Raw genomic sequence first — 15,688 nt, 5'->3', positions numbered from 1 at the left:
TACATAACTGAATGCATGCGCGCACGCACCTAGCCGAATGTATAGCGAAACAGTACAATAATTACTTACCAGCAAATCTGTACTTAGTGCCTATCGCAAAACTGTACTTAGTGCCTATCTTCACTAAGTCCAGATTCAGAAGGAGAAATTAGGCACCAGAGCAATAAGTCTTGTATTTCTGGGTCCATTCCGTTGGGTAACCTGAAATAAAGTGTGCTCCTTTTTTGCTTTTTTTTCTAAAACGCAACTACCCGTTCGCACACTTATTATATTTACCAGTAATCCAGGTGTGTAATTTGATTATTGCCGATTCGTGCCTGTCAGTGACCACATAGCTCGCCCCCTTCTGCAACTTTCAGGATATGGCCGTCTCCTATGCACTGCTGAGAATTGCGCTCTGCGCGTCAGAGTGGCCACAGCCGACATAATGTGTGGCTCTGCACAAGACGAAGCGGCCGACAGAACAAGCTGCACCGTTTGGAACTTTCGCAACGACCACGGTGACACCGACTCAGACAACTCGAAGCACCGTGGCGCAAGGCGAGATGGAGACCAGGAACCCGTGGAGAGCGTGTGTCCTGACGATTTGGCACGCATCCAGCTCTGAACAGAATGCATTGAACGAGAGTCTGGCAAACTCAACTCATCCGTTGCGCTAACCCTGGACCGTGGGCAGCGAGAGTTCTTGGGACGTCTCTGGTTGTGCCCAGGGCAGCTTTGGTTGGTCGAGTACAGGCAACAACACCACTGGCAGAGGATCTGGAAGGGGTTGGGGCGGTAGCGACGGAAACGTCTCCAAAAGCGCCAAGTCGTGGGAAAGAAGTTCTAGATTCAGAGCAGAACCGGGATCTGTACAAGGCTATCGTTGAGGGGCAGGGAAAGGGCCAAGCAGTGGTGGGTGGCTTGGCGGCTCAGGTTAGGTCGGCAGGAGTGGCGAAAGTGAGCAAGGCTCCGGGCAAAGCAGTGGTTAGCATGACGGCTCGGGTAAGACCGGCTGTAGTGGTGGGAGTGGACAAGGCTCCGGGCAAAGCAGTGGGTGGCATGGCGGCTCGGGTCCGGTCGGCTGTAGTGGCGAAAGTGGGCAAGGCTCCGGGCAAAGGAGTGCGTGGCATGGCGGCTCGGGTCAGGTCGGCTGGAGTGGTGGGAGTGGACAAGGCTCCGGGCAAAGGAGTGCGTGGCATGGCGGCTCGGGTCAGGTCGGCTGGAGTGGTGGGAGTGGACAAGGCTCCGAGCAAAGCAGTGGGTGGCATGGCGGCTCGGGTCAGGTCGGCTGGAGTGGCGAAAGTGGGCAAGGCTCCGGACAAAGCAGTGGGTGGCATGGCGGCTCGGGTTAGGTCGGCTGTAGTGGTGGGAGTGGCCAAGGCTCCTGGCAAAGCAGTGGGTGGCACGGCGGCTCGGGTTGGGTAGGCAGGAGTGGCGAAAGTGGGCAAGGCTCCGGGCAAAGCAGTGATTGGCATGACGGCTCGGGTCAGATCGGCGTTGTGGTGGGAGTGGACAAGGTTCCGGGCAAAGCAGTGGGTGGCATGGCGGCTCGGGTCAGGTCGGCTGGAGTGGCGAAAGTGGGCAAGGCTCCGGGCAAAGCAGTGGGTGGCATGGCGGCTCGGGTTAGGTCGGCTGTAGTGGTGGGAGTGGCCAAGGCTCCGGGCAAAGCAGTGCGTGGCATGGCGGCTCGGGTCAGATCGGCTGTAGTGGTGGGAGTGGACAAGGCTCCGGGCAAAGCAGTGCGTGGCATGGCGGCTCGGGTCTGATCGGCTGTAGTGGTTGGAGTGGACAAGGCTCCGGGCAAAGCAGTGGGTGGCATGGCGGCTCGGATCAGGTCGGCTGGAGTGGCGAAAGTGGGCAAGGCTCCGGGCAAAGCAGTGGGTGGCATGGCGGCTCGGGTCAGGTCGGCAGGAGTGGCGAAAGTGGGCAAGTCTCCGGGCAAAGCAGTGCGTAGCATGGCGGCTCGGGTCAGGTTGGCTGGAGTGGTGGGAGTGGACAAGGCTCCGGGCAAAGCAGTGGTTGGCATAACGGCTCGGGTCATATCGGCTGTAGTGGTGGGAGTGGACAAGGCTCCGGGCAAAGCAGTGGGTGGCATGGCGGCTCGGGTCAGGTCGGCTGGAGTGGCGGAAGTGGGCAAGGATCCGGGCAAAGCAGTGGGCGGCATGGGGTGGCCATGGTGACGGTTCTGGTGCAGGCAAAATGCAGGTATCTGGTTGGGGAGCCGGAAGTGGACAAGGAGGTGGCCAAGGCTCCGGCCAGGATGGAGGCTGGGGCTCTGGTCAAGGCAGCTGCCAAGGATCTGGCTCCGGCCAAGGTGGAGGATGGGGCTGTGGGCAAGGATCTGGCTCTGGACAAGGCGGCGGTTGGGGTACTGGACAAGGTCAAGACAGCGGCCAAGGATCTGGCTCCGGACAAGGCGGCGGTAGGTGTTCTGGACTAGGTCAAGGCAGCGCCCAAGGATCTCGCCCTGGACAAGGTGGCGGCTGCAGCTCTGGACATGGTCAAGGTAGAGGCTAAGGAGTGGCTCTGGACAAGGCGACGGTTAGGGCTTTATGAATACTAGACATAATAGAACGCCCTTTGAGGCCGCATGTCTGTTGAGCGCCTACTACCACATTCATTACCCTTTGTAACCGGCTTGCTTGCACCATCATAAATATTTGGTAGTCCACGTTCGTGAGTGAAATCGGCCTGTTGGCTGCAACCTGCTTTAACTTTTCGCGGTCTTCTGTTTTTGGAATTAGGGCAGTGTGAGATATGCAAAGAGTAGGTGTTAGTGCTTTTAATTCATATGCATCATTAATGACCGCAGTTAGCGAGGGCGAAATGTCTCGCTGAAAGGCTTTATACAAAGCCGCACTTAAACCATCTGGTCCAGGCGACTTACCCGAGTTAAAGTTGTCTATTGCTTTTTGCACTTCACACTCGCTTATTGGTTCCGTTAATATCGGTTTCTGTTCATCACCTTGTCTTGGCATTGCTTTTAGAAACTTGTCTTTGAATGTGTCAATGTCTACGTCTTGTTTTGAGAAAAGCGACTGATATTATTCACCAAAAGCTTGCTTTACATGCCCTTCGTCATCTGCTATGACACCTCCCTATTCATTCTTATCAACCCGATTACTCTCAGCCCGGGCTTTTTTCATTCTCAATGCTAGTTTTGTTGGTGCTTCATTGAAAACCGCCTCTTCTGCTCTCGCACGCACCAGCGCACCGCGATAACGTTATTCTTTCATAACTTCAATGTTTCGCTTAATTTTCTTTAAGTTATCAGTCCACAGACCAGGAGCTTTACTCTTCTGCTCAATTAGTTTCCACAGCAGTTCTCTTAAATTCTTTTCCTTACTTTTCCTCTTTTTTCATGCAGCAAGCCTTTTCAATTGCATTCATTTTAATTTGCTGCTTACATAGTTCTCACTGCTCTCATAGGTTTTCTCTTGAATTAGGCATTCCTTTGCAAATTTCTTCTTTTAGGTTGTCATAAATGTCATTAAATTTCCACAAGTTCCAGTTAAACGCATTGTCCCGTTTTCCTGTGCCTAGCCTACACTGTAACAAACTGTGGTCTGAAAACGATACAGGTACAACCTCGTAAATGTTACATCTTTGAAGCAGGCCTATCGCCATATAAATATGATCTAGACGTGCGTGACTTGACCACTGAAAGTGCGTGAATTGCACATCTCGCTCGCTTTCTAAACAGTCCTCCCCATCATCAATATTTCATTTATCTACCAACGCGGACAGTATATCGGTCCTTCTGTCTTTGAGTAAGTTATCGCTTGTTTTGTCACGCGCCGGCAAGACAGTTGAAATCACCCATGACGATCAACTGCCTTTCGACAGTACAGTACTGTTAGATGCTTTCAAAAAAGGCTGCCTTCTCATCAACCTTGATAGGTGCGTTAATGCTGATTATTCCACACTCCACTTCCAAGTAGGCATAATCAAGCGCAATAAATCGTCCATGAGAACATGTCGCGTAAGCTTGAACGACCCGTCCCGGTAGCTTTTTACAGAAGAGCACACACCCAGCCGACGTTCCAACTGCACGATCAACTATCTCGTAATACTCCGAAGTGAAACGCTGTACCACGCACCCGGTCTATTCCTACCCGTCTGCTTAATTTCTTGCACCGCCAACAGACAAATGTCGTAGTCAGTTCTGAGTCGATATACTTTTCTCTGTTTTTTTTCCCCGCCATCCCCTTTACATTAAGTGTGGTTATTTTCAGGCAAAGTAGAGGATCAAATTTCGACAAAAGTAGACGAGACCGAGAGCATGGCGCTTACCTTTCACGTCCAGCGTATTGCTAGACGCTTTCTTTGAAGCCCGGGTCATCAGGTCGATCGCCGGGGCCTTGCCGCACAGGTGAGCTTGCGGCGACTCGCCTCTCAGCAGAAAAGTTCGGGCGCGGCTTGAAATCAGGCCTCCGGGCGTGAACAGTTTTCGCTGGAGGCTCCTCTCCACTGGCTGCAGTCTCGTTGGCCTTTTCCTTGCGAGCCGGTTCATGACGTTTGACGGGCGCGCTAATTGCCACCAAGCGGCTGTCGCTGTCATCCATGTCCTCCTCACACACAGGTTGGGGCACCTCGGTTTTTGAAGCGCCTACAGATCCGCCGTCCTCTGCCATTTTGATTGCCGTAGATGCTGGCGGTTCAGGCTTCTCCCCTTGGTCACTGGGCGTCCCGGTGTCCTCCGCCGATGACGGTGAGGAAACCGTGGCTACTGCTGCCTTGTCCGTTTCCTCTGCACCCTTAGAAACCTCCTCTGCTTCAGCGGCATCCATTTGCTTCTCCGCTTTTTCTTCGTCGACCGCAGCTACCGTTACCGATGCGTAGGTGCGAACGCAATTAGCGTCGCCATGACCGAAACGTGTGCATTTAGTGCAGCGAGGAATCTTGCAATCTCGCCACACGTGCCCAGTGCCGCGGCAGCGCAGGCATTGCATAGGCCTGCAAGGCACAACCACCATTGGCAGCTCTCCCGCAACATTCACCTGATGAGGGATGTCTTCAATTGTTACACCTGGCTTCATCTTCAGTAAAACAGTCCTTGTAGTCGAGGCTTTATCCGTCATACCTTGAACTTGCCACCGTTCATGTTTCACTGCTGTGACCTTTCCGAACGCTGCAAATGCCGTTCTTATTTCCTCGTCATCAACGCCAGGGAGCATCCAATGAAGCCGCACTTTGACATCCTGGCCCTCAGGGTCGATGATCATGCATCGCCCCCCTTTTACTTGCACTTCCCTCACGGCGAGCAGCCGCTTGGTCGCCTCAGCAGTTCTCAAGGTCACCGCCCATAAGTGGTTAACCTTGTACGGTCCCAGAGCAACCACGTCAGGCAGGCTGCCGGTCTCGGCCAGGGCATCTCGGAAGTCCTGGACTTTGAAGGGCCGTAGTCGCACATCGCCATGAAGAAAAAGAGTATTTAACACCACGGGTCCGGTGGGCAAAGTTGGTAAAAGAACTTGGTAGTCGTTATTTGCAGCCGCAGCATTCCTGTTTCCGCGGCCGCCCTGAGCGGCTATCGCTGCTCCAACGGAGCCCATTCTACCTGCGTCCATCTCACTCGGTGGCCGGAAGTAGAATGCCGATTGCGGCACGGAAGCTGAATGTCAGCAGAAGAGAACTCGACATAAGAAGGGCAGCAAACTGCGAAAGATGACCGTTTATTTTTGAACTGGAGGAAGTGAGGATGGAAAAAACGGACAGAAGCACAGGACGCGAGCTCCCTCATTTTTCAAAAGATGGACAAGGCAGAGAAGAAGAAGAAAAGGACTGCCAAACATGAGCAGCAAACGATGCTAACCCCTGAAAATAGAAATAGGGAAGTCTTGAAAAGAATATAAAAACTGTATGCTCGCTTCCTGGAGGGATGGAACCTCCAACCTTTCGGTTCACACCCGAACGCGCTAGCCGACTGCCCTACAGAGGCTGAGCGTCGGTAGAGGAGAACTCGAATTAAGAAGTGCAGCAAACTGGGCAAGTTTGATGGTTTATTTTTGAACAGGAGAAAGTTTGGATGCAAAAAACGCCATACAAGCACAGGACTCGGGCTCCCTCATTTTTCAAAGATGGACAAGGCAGAGAAGAAGATGAAAAGAACTGCCAAATATCGGCAGCAAACGATGCTAACCCCTGAATGTAGATTGAGGGGCGGCTTGGAAAGAATACAAAAACATTATGTTTGCCTAAGGGGGGGAGGGGGGGGGGGGCTCGAGCCTCCAACCTTTCGGTTGTTAGGTTAGGTTAGGTTAGGTTAGCCGAACGCGCTAGCCGACTGCGCCGCGCACGTTGAGTGTCAGCAGAGAACTCGACTTAAGACGTGCAGCAAACTGGGCAAGTTTGATGGTTTATTTTTGAAGGGGAGAAAGTGCGGATGCAAAAAACGCCATACAAGCACAGGACTCGGGCTCCCTAATTTTTCAAAGATGGACAAGGCAGAGAAGAAGATGAAAAGAACTGCCAAATATCGGCAGCAAACGATGCTAACCCCTGAATGTAGATTGAGGGGAGGCTTGAAAAGAATACAAAAACATTATGTTTGCCTAAGGGGGGGGGGGGCTCGAGCCTCCAACCTTTCGGTTGTTAGGTTAGGTTAGGTTAGGTTAGCCGAATGCGCTAGCCGACTGCGCCGCGGACGCTGAGTGTCAGCAGAGAACTCGACTTAAGACGTGCAGCAAACTGGGCAAGTTTGATGGTTTATTTTTGAAGGGGAGAAAGTGCGGATGCAAAAAACGCCAAACAAGCACAGGACGCGAGCTCCCTCATTTTTCAAAAATGGACAAGGCCGAAAAGAAGAAGAAAAGAACTGACAAACATAAGCAGCAAACGATGCTAACCCCAGAATATAAGAAAGAAGGAAGGCTTGAAAATAATACATAAACTGTATGCCCGCCTCCGGGAGGGCTCGAGCCTCCAACCTATCGGTTAGGAGCCGAACGCGCTAGCAGATTGCACCACGGAGGCATTTTTTCTTTACTGCCGGACTTCGACAGAGATCAACTGAAAACATTTCACCAAAAACCACCACAAAGACGAGCACAATAGTAGCCTAAAACCTACATTGGTTCGGCATTGTCAGGTTAAAATTTTCTGAGATGCGTCAAAGGTTCCAACTTTGACAACGACTCAGGAGCGTATGAATCTGCTTGTATTACCTCACAAAACTTGTGCATGTTTTCATGAAGATACATTCGAGCTGGCCTCGCGTCCGGGTCACAGTGGTACCCAGCCATTCGAGAGCGCCATATACTGTGAAGGCTCTTGAGCATAACAAGGTCTTCATGTAAGCCACCTTCGTTCTCTGTGAGCAGAAACCTGATTCATTTGGGGTGCAGCGGTAATTCTTTCTTTAAGGTCTTTTGCAGGACATCCTGAAAAAAAAACCCTCCCAACAATGAAGAGAAACGTGATCTATGGTTTCCGGTCTTGGATATTAGGCAAAGTGATCCCCGCGGAAAAAAGAGCCCCTTAGCTTGTTGAAATGATCTCAAACTCAAAGTTCTTGTGTTCAGCTTGAAAAAAAAAAGTTTTTTTTTTTGTCCATGACGGCACATGCATATTTTTAACCCGTTTAAGGACGTCACTGCCTGGGCCTCCAGAGTATAAGACTCTGTACATAGGTTTCGCGAAAACGGTTTCACATAGTTTCTTATACAATGTTTTCCTCTTAACTTTGCTTAAAAACTGTACTGAAAAACGGGCGACGAGAAAACGAACACTGAGGGCAATTTCTCTAAAAAGCCCTGAAGTTCGCCCCGTCGTTTGTTGTGTTGCGACAATGAACTCCGGCAAAGCACGCCCACCAGTTCACCAAACTTCCGGTAACTGAGCTAAAGTTCTTTGCAACATTGACCGTGTGGCTTATACTGCTCTGATCGACAGAAAAAACAGCGACTTTGTCAGCGTATGCAAGCAACGGCACTTCCGCTGCCTGCACTTGGAAGCCATGAATTGAATCATTTTCGATTATTTTTAAACACAGTGCTTCAATATATATATATATATATATATACAAATCAACAGAGGGCTGAGGAGGCAGCCTTGGCGCACCGAACGTTGTACGCTTATAGGCGGCCCTAACATCTTATTTACAATTAACCTTGTACTGCAGTTACGGTACGCCATTGCAACTCCCTCACTAATTACAGACCCGAAATTACTAGGGTCTAGAATACACAGTAAAAGTTGATGAGAGACACAGTAAAACGCTTTTTCGAGGTCGAGCTGGAGGACTGTGACACGGTCATACGTGGCATCACAGCACTCCAGCACGCACTTCGCTTTGTTGGACCGATGGAGCGCCATTTTTTTGAAGGGATGTTTAATTCCTCAGGGCAGAAAGATAATGAAGTGAGAGATGAGTAAGATGCTTAAATAAATGAAAAATGTTGAGCTGATCTGATTAAATGAAGAAGTGAACAATGATATGGACCCTGTGTCCATGCAATATATGAATCCGGACTGTCCGGTGAAAGTCCCACAGACGCCAGGTGCCGAATTCTCGTCGGCTTCAGCGCCGGGAAGTCCCTCAACAGGTGGTGGATATCCGCCTCTGTCTCTGTTCTTGCAGACTGGACACCCGGGGCGGGGATATAAATCTTTGAAATCCGGCCACTTGCGAGTCACAGTTGGTGTTAGGGCAACCCCGACCCGTATTCTCCGAAGCGCTACCTCTTCTGCACGGTTAGGACCACGGGGGAGGGTTACCGCACACGGAGGAATTAGAGCACATGTGCGGCGCCGGAGGTGTTCCTTTCTTGTTAAAAGGAGGGTGGTGTCATCCAGAGTGAGGACTCGAGGCAAAGACGAGGTTGAGGTCGAAAGTCGGGTCGAAGAATCTGCGCGGCTTTGTGCGCTCAGGAGGTCACGCGGGACCCACTCAATACGGATTTGTTGCGGTTGCGTGCCGCTAGACGATTGACGTTTTGGCAGGTTTCTGGGGTGCGACTGACTCGTCGTAATAGGCGTGTGACGTGAAGGGCGTCGGTGCGAATGACAATGCGGGCCGTGGGTAGCATGGGAACGGCGGCCACAGAGCAAAGTGCCTCTTGAACCGTAAGCATATCTGCACAGAAGGAGGTTCTGAGAGGTGAAACCTTGACGTTTTGTTCAGAGCAGGCTTGCAAGCACAGTAACCTGCTGTAGTTGTTTCGCAGGCCTGAATGCTTGCGTCAACGTACATAACGATGGAGCCATGCTGCAGATTGGCGTCTTGCTCTATAATTCGGTCGCGAAACGACGATGCCGCGCGGGTAGATGATGGCCGACGTAGATCAGTTGGCTTGTTGCCGCTTAGCTGCACAAAACGCCAGGGAGGAAGAACTGGCGGGGGCGGCTGTAGAATGGAGTGCGATGAAGCATATGTTCTGAGTGCACACGTGATGTGTGTAAGACTTGATTTAGGAGGCGAGCATACACACTCTCGCGATCTTGACAGAATACGGCTATGCCATCAGCATACGCCAGCAGTTTTACCTCAGAAGAATGCACTTTTAAACCTCGTATTGACGTTTGGTGAATACGGCTAAACAAAAAGGATCGACACATATAGCATACAAAAGGGGAGGAAGTGGATATCCTTGCCTTACAGGAGATTGCACTGGGACACTTTATGTTAGTGAATTATTTATTACAAGCTGGGTGCAGCAATCTCGATAGGCAATCATTACACCATCTAAAATTGTGCTGACAACGTTTGCATGCTTCAATATGCAGAAGAGGACCTCGTGTGACACCCTGTCGAAAGCTTTCGCCAAATCGAGTTGCAACATGGCAACTTGGCCGTCCACGTGGTCGCAGCATTCTAAACCTACGTGAGTGTTCGTGAATATCGTTGGACCTTTCATGCCGCATGTTTTAAGTGCTTGATCACCGTTTGCACCCGCTTCGCGAGCACTTTCATAAACACTTTGTAATCGGTGTTCGTAATGCTGATAGGCCTGTATGAACCTACTGACAGCAGCTTGTCACGATTATCCGTCTTAGGAATCAAAACGATATGAGCAGGTCTTAAGGATGGTGGCACCCGCCTTGTTTTATACGCCCCATTGATAACGCGATGTAATACACATGCTAGTTGATGGGCGAAAACCTTGTAAAATGAGGCTCCCGAGGACTTTCCTGCCGGCAATTCCCCGGTAGCGGCCTCGATTTCGCGAAAACTTATCTCTTCCTCAAGGTTGTCTCTGACGTCATCTGCTATCTTTGGCATATAAGTCACGAATTCTGTGATGAAAGTGTCACTTACACGAGTAACGTTGGTAAGCATCTCGCGATAATATTCCACAAACGCCTGCTCTATCTTTTTCTGCTTGCCCGTCACCTCGTTCTTATAGCGGATCTGTTTGATTTCATTTTTTGATGCATACCTTTTCTCGTCAGTAAGAGAGCGTTTATTCGGTGCTTCCCCAAGCCATAATCGTTCGCGTCGTGCGCGAATCATCGCTGCCTTATTTCTTTCAATGTATATCACCTCATGTTCACTTTTGGTTCTTCTTATTTCGTCTGCCACTTTTCCAGGCTCCAAACTCTCTGTGTTTAGCAAGCATTCTTGTTGGCGCTGAGGATCTCTTTAATTCTTCATCTAATTTCGACGCTTGATGCTTGCTCTTTCAATCGCTGCCATTTTTACTTCATTTTTGTATTGCTTCCAGGCAACCGAATAATTTTCTGGCTCATCATTCACTAGCCGCCTTAGTTCTTCCTCAACTGCTTCAACAAAAGTTTGATCATTGAGCAATTTAGCGTTCAACTTCCACAGGTTCCAGTTAAATCGTGGATGCGTTTGCTTATTGCCAAGGTTTATTTAATTTATTTATTTATTGATACTGTGAGCCGTAAGGCCGTTACAGGGTGGACGCATACAACTCAGGAAGTACACACAGCCACAAGTAAAAAAATTTATACAACTATATGAAATCATCTTGCCAGCAGACAAAACCACAAGTGTGCCAGATAGGTTACGTGTTCATAACAATACGCTCGGTTTCAGACCACCGATGATCGGAACCGCTGGCAAAGAACATAATGAATGACAGCAATGGCAAATGGTTTTTATACGCTTAAATAAAGGGACAGATAAGTTTCAAACTGGTGTAGATTGTCTGCTTGCAAAATGTCCTGGTTGACACTCACGAGGCTGTGATCAGAGAATGAAACAGGTATAACGTTGTAACTATTGTAAAGGGGAATTAGAGCTAGGGACACGTAAAATCTTGCCAAGCCTGGCTGGACTACCTTGCTGGGTGTGAGTGAACTGCGGCCGCCCGCCGCTTATTATTGTGTGACCCACGTGCTCCAAGTCCTTGTCAACCACAAAGGAGCTAAGTAACTCGGCGCTCCTATCACGTACATATGCCACTCTAGATCTATCCTCCGAAAAGCAAACGCAATGAATGTCTCCCAGCAGAATAAGATGCCTTTCATAAGGCAGATACTAATTAAGGTGTTCAATGAAAATACATATCTCACTGACATTTGTTCGGGGCATAGACACACACCAGACGCCACTTTTCTCCCGCCAACGAAAAATCCCAGACGATGAGGCGACCGTTTTCGGACACAGTAATCATTTCCTCAATAATCCCCACTCTTTTGCGTATCAATACAGTACAGCCAGCAGATTTTCCTACTGCATGGCATACACAGACTTTATAAATCGTTGTGAAAGGTGACACCATATGATCAATCTGCTCTTGGTTTTCCACCTTTGTTTCTTGTAGCGCAATTAGATCTAGCTCGTTTTCCATGCAAATACGGCATAGCTGGTATTGCCGTCGCCTTGCAGCCAAGCCCGTAACATTATTTGTCCCTATGCGTAGCGAAGAATTTAAGATAGTTGCCACTTTGAATGAAGCATAAAGATACCAATGATGTCATTACAAACATGACTGACCCTGTTCTATCACTTCTAAGCTGAACCATTACAACTTGACACACCAAAACCGAGTCCAGTAAAGTCTTCAACCTTACATCGAATGTGTTGCTCGTAGTTTCAGTTGTTCCTTCCAATTGGAATCAGTAATTACCCGGCGCCTTCGACGGCAGCAAGTGTATATGCTAAGTGGGCGTCACCGCCGAACTTTTATCCGGCGGGATTTTCGGTTTCGGGCGCAACGTAGGCCGACGCGCACCCGGCGTTTTTGGCGGGGGTTCATCGTTGTTCGGCACACTCGGTTGTCCATCGTGGGTAGCTAACTCATCATAAGTTCTCTTTACCACCATAACACTTGTGCCTGTGTCGCTGGCGTTCATTGCCTCAGCTTTATCCGTAGCATTTCTTCCATCGTGCGTGCTTAGAGAGGTTGCACCCGTAGTCGTGTTCGTAGCAGTGGGCTCCAGTTCAGAAGTAGTGCGAGACGGAGAATCACTGGCCGTTGCCTTGTGGTCGCCTCCGGAATTCTGTTCCGGAGGCTTCGCGTCCTCGCCGCTCTTCTCCTCTGCTCCTTTCGAAGATTCCTCTACTTCGGCTTCATCTGTCATTAGGTCGCTGACGTCTAATTCCCTCGTAGCTTTCTGTGTGACAGAAGCATACGTCTTCATGCACTGCGCTTCTCCGTGGCCGTATCGGTGGCATAGTGCGCAGCGTGGCACGCGGCAGTCGCGTCGAATGTGTCCGGTATTACGACAGCGCAAGCATAGCGGGGCCCTACCGGGCACACCAACAAGCTCCAGTTCACCTGCAACACGGATCTGATGTGGGAAGTCGTCCACTGTCACGCCCGTCTTCAAATTTAAGGCAACTAAGCGTGTCGAGGACGCTTTGTCTGGCACACCTTGAGCAGGCCAACGTTCCCGGGAGACGTCCGTAACTCTGCCGTACGGCAAAAGCGCCACCCGTATGTCATTGTCCTGTACGTTGTGAAGCATCCAGTGAAGCTTGATACGCAAAGCTTGGTTGTTTGGATCTATCCCAACGCGCCGCCTTTTATTCACAATATTACCTTCAGAGCCAAAAACGTATGCACGCCGTCTCCATATGAAGGTTACAGACCATACATGACTGATCTGATGCGCCCCCAGGGCGATAACTTCAGGCAGGTGGCCTAGGCTAACCAGTGTGTCACGGAAGTCTTGCACACGGTAAGGCCTTTCACGCACATCGGCATGCAAAAAAAGTGTTCAAAACAACTCGCCCTGTAGGTACCTGAGGCAAAAGAACTTGATAGTGCGGGTCATAACAGCCAGAAACCCTGCTACCACGGCCCTGCTGGGCCGCTGAAGCCGCTCGTACGGAGCCCATGATACACATTTCCGTTCACCTCGGCGTTGGGAAATGGAGTCCCCGCGGCACGGAGCGGGGCCGGCTCCAGGACGCTCAAGATGAAACTTACTTGTCGCTATGTGTATGCAGACACGTATAAAGAAGCCCGAACAACGAGCTTTTATGCTTCCATGACGAAACAGGGTTTGCCCTGAGATGCAGTTTTGAAAAGACGAGCAGCCGTTTGCCAACGCGTCTTTAACGTGCTCGGCTATGATTGTTGTTAGATATGCTGTTAAATCGTCTTGTTTCGCTAATACCAAAGAGATCAAGGACTATGTTTGTATTGTTTAAATACGTTTTTGTACGCACGCGAGCCGCCGTCTGCTGACGCTCATCAAGCTGGGAGTAGCAGACGGCATGCTCATCCTAAAGCGACCGCAGCGCCACCTCCTTAGTGGCGATGCCACGGGCCCGCTCCTCTCCCTGAAACAACAGCGCTGTTTGGAAACTGCCCTATCCAAAAACGTTGGTAGGCATGCAACGCTCACCCATCCATCTTCTGATATAAATTGGTTCATTCATCTACTATGGTGGCGCCTTTTTCTTACCAAAGAAGAAAAGCAACTGATATGGCCGAATAAACAATCCAGCCGAGATCTTGTGGAAAGACACGTGGGCTGGATAAAGAAGGCATAAATTTCGTCATATGCCGACACACAAATCAACGGGAAACTACGATAAGAAACAGACATTCTATTATGCAAGCCCAAACATTCGTCGATAGAACGATCCCGTTTCGAGTTGTCGTACTTGTCACGAACGGCTCCCGGCTATAGATGTTAACCGTATCCACCGTAACTCTGCATCCCAAACGTTCCACATGCAGCGACAGCGTATTTATTCATCAACAGATATCTTTAACCGATGTTTATCTGCTATTTATTTATTTCTTCTCTTTAAAACTTAGCCGAAAACGGTGTGCACGATAATCGCTGCATAAGCTCATTTTCTTTTGTTTAGCCCTTGCCCCCTTTCTCCTTTTATCAACACGGCGACCTCTGGTTGCACTTTTTGGCCATACAGCGAAAACGTATAACAGCTAGCTTTTAGCGATGCCCGTCAGAGGATAACGAAATCTACTGCAGGAGGCACCGTGAGTACACGTCTTACGTTCTACGTTCTTTGCCTCAGGCAAGCAGCTTTCCACCGAAGCAACAGCGCTGTTCGCTGAAAATTATTCTGAGCGACGCGTAATTACTAGTCAATTCGAGCGTGAATTAGTTCACTATACCCTTCGCATCTGCCAGCAGAGCTAGCCGAGCTGCTGAAGAGCCTGCTCTCGCCCCATAGTTGAGCAGAACTCTCTTCCTTGGAACCTGAATTAAATTTGATTTTAGTGCTTTCGCACGTAACCTTCATTTGCCTGCCTGCGTAAATTTTACTGACGAAGAACAATGAGCATATAGTCTCGCGTAAGGTTTGCTTGTATTGTACATAACTGAATGCATGCGCGCACGCACCTAGCCGAATGTATAGCAAAACAGTACAATAATTACTTACAAGCAAAACTGTACTTAGTGCCTATCTTCACTAAGTCCAGATTCAGGAGGAGAAATTAGGCACCAGAGCAATAAGTCTTGTATTTTAGGGTCCATTCCGTTGGGTAACCTGAAATAAATAAGTGTGCTCCTTTTTTGCTTTTTTTTTCTCAAACGCAACTACCCGTTCGCACACTTAATATATTTACCAGTAATCCAGGTGTGTAATTTGATTATTGCCGATTCCTGCCTGTCAGTGACCACATAGCTCACCCCCTTCTGCAGCTTTCAGGACATGGCCGTCTGCTATGCACTGCTGAGAATTGCGCTCTGCGCGTCAGAGTGGCCACAGCCGGCATAATGTGTGGCTCTGCACAAGACGAAGCGGCCGACAGAACAAGCTGCACCGTTTGGAACTTTCGCAACGACCACGGTGACACCGACTCAGACAATTCGAAGCACCGTGGCGAAAGGCGAGATGGAGACCAGGAACCCGTGGAGAGCGTGTGTCCTGAAGATTTGGCATGTATCCAGCTTTGAACAGAATGCATTGAACGAGAGTCTGGCAAACTCAACTCATCCGTTGCGCTAACCCTGGACCGTGGGCAGCGAGAGTTCTTGGAACGTCTCTGGTTGTGCCCAGGGCAGCTTTGGTTGGTCGAGTACAGGCAACAACACCACTGGCAGAGGATCTGGAAGGGGTTGGGGCGGTAGCGACGGAAACGTCTCCAAAAGCGCCAAGTCGTGGGAAAGAAGTTCTAGATTCAGAGCAGAACCGGGATCTGTACAAGGCTATCGTTGAGGGGCAGGGAAAGGGCCAAGCAGTGGTGGGTGGATTGGCGGCTCAGGTTAGGTCGGCAGGAGTGGCGAAAGTGGGCAAGGCTCCGGGCAAAGCAGTGGTTAGTATGACGGCTCGGGTAAGACCGGCTGTACTGGTGGGAGTGGACAAGGC

The sequence above is a fragment of the Amblyomma americanum genome, chromosome 1 (assembly GCF_052857255.1).
Source record: "Amblyomma americanum isolate KBUSLIRL-KWMA chromosome 1, ASM5285725v1, whole genome shotgun sequence".
Taxonomy (NCBI): domain Eukaryota; kingdom Metazoa; phylum Arthropoda; class Arachnida; order Ixodida; family Ixodidae; genus Amblyomma; species Amblyomma americanum.
The sequence above is the reverse complement of the archived record's forward strand: the minus strand, read 5'-3'. Positions refer to the sequence as shown.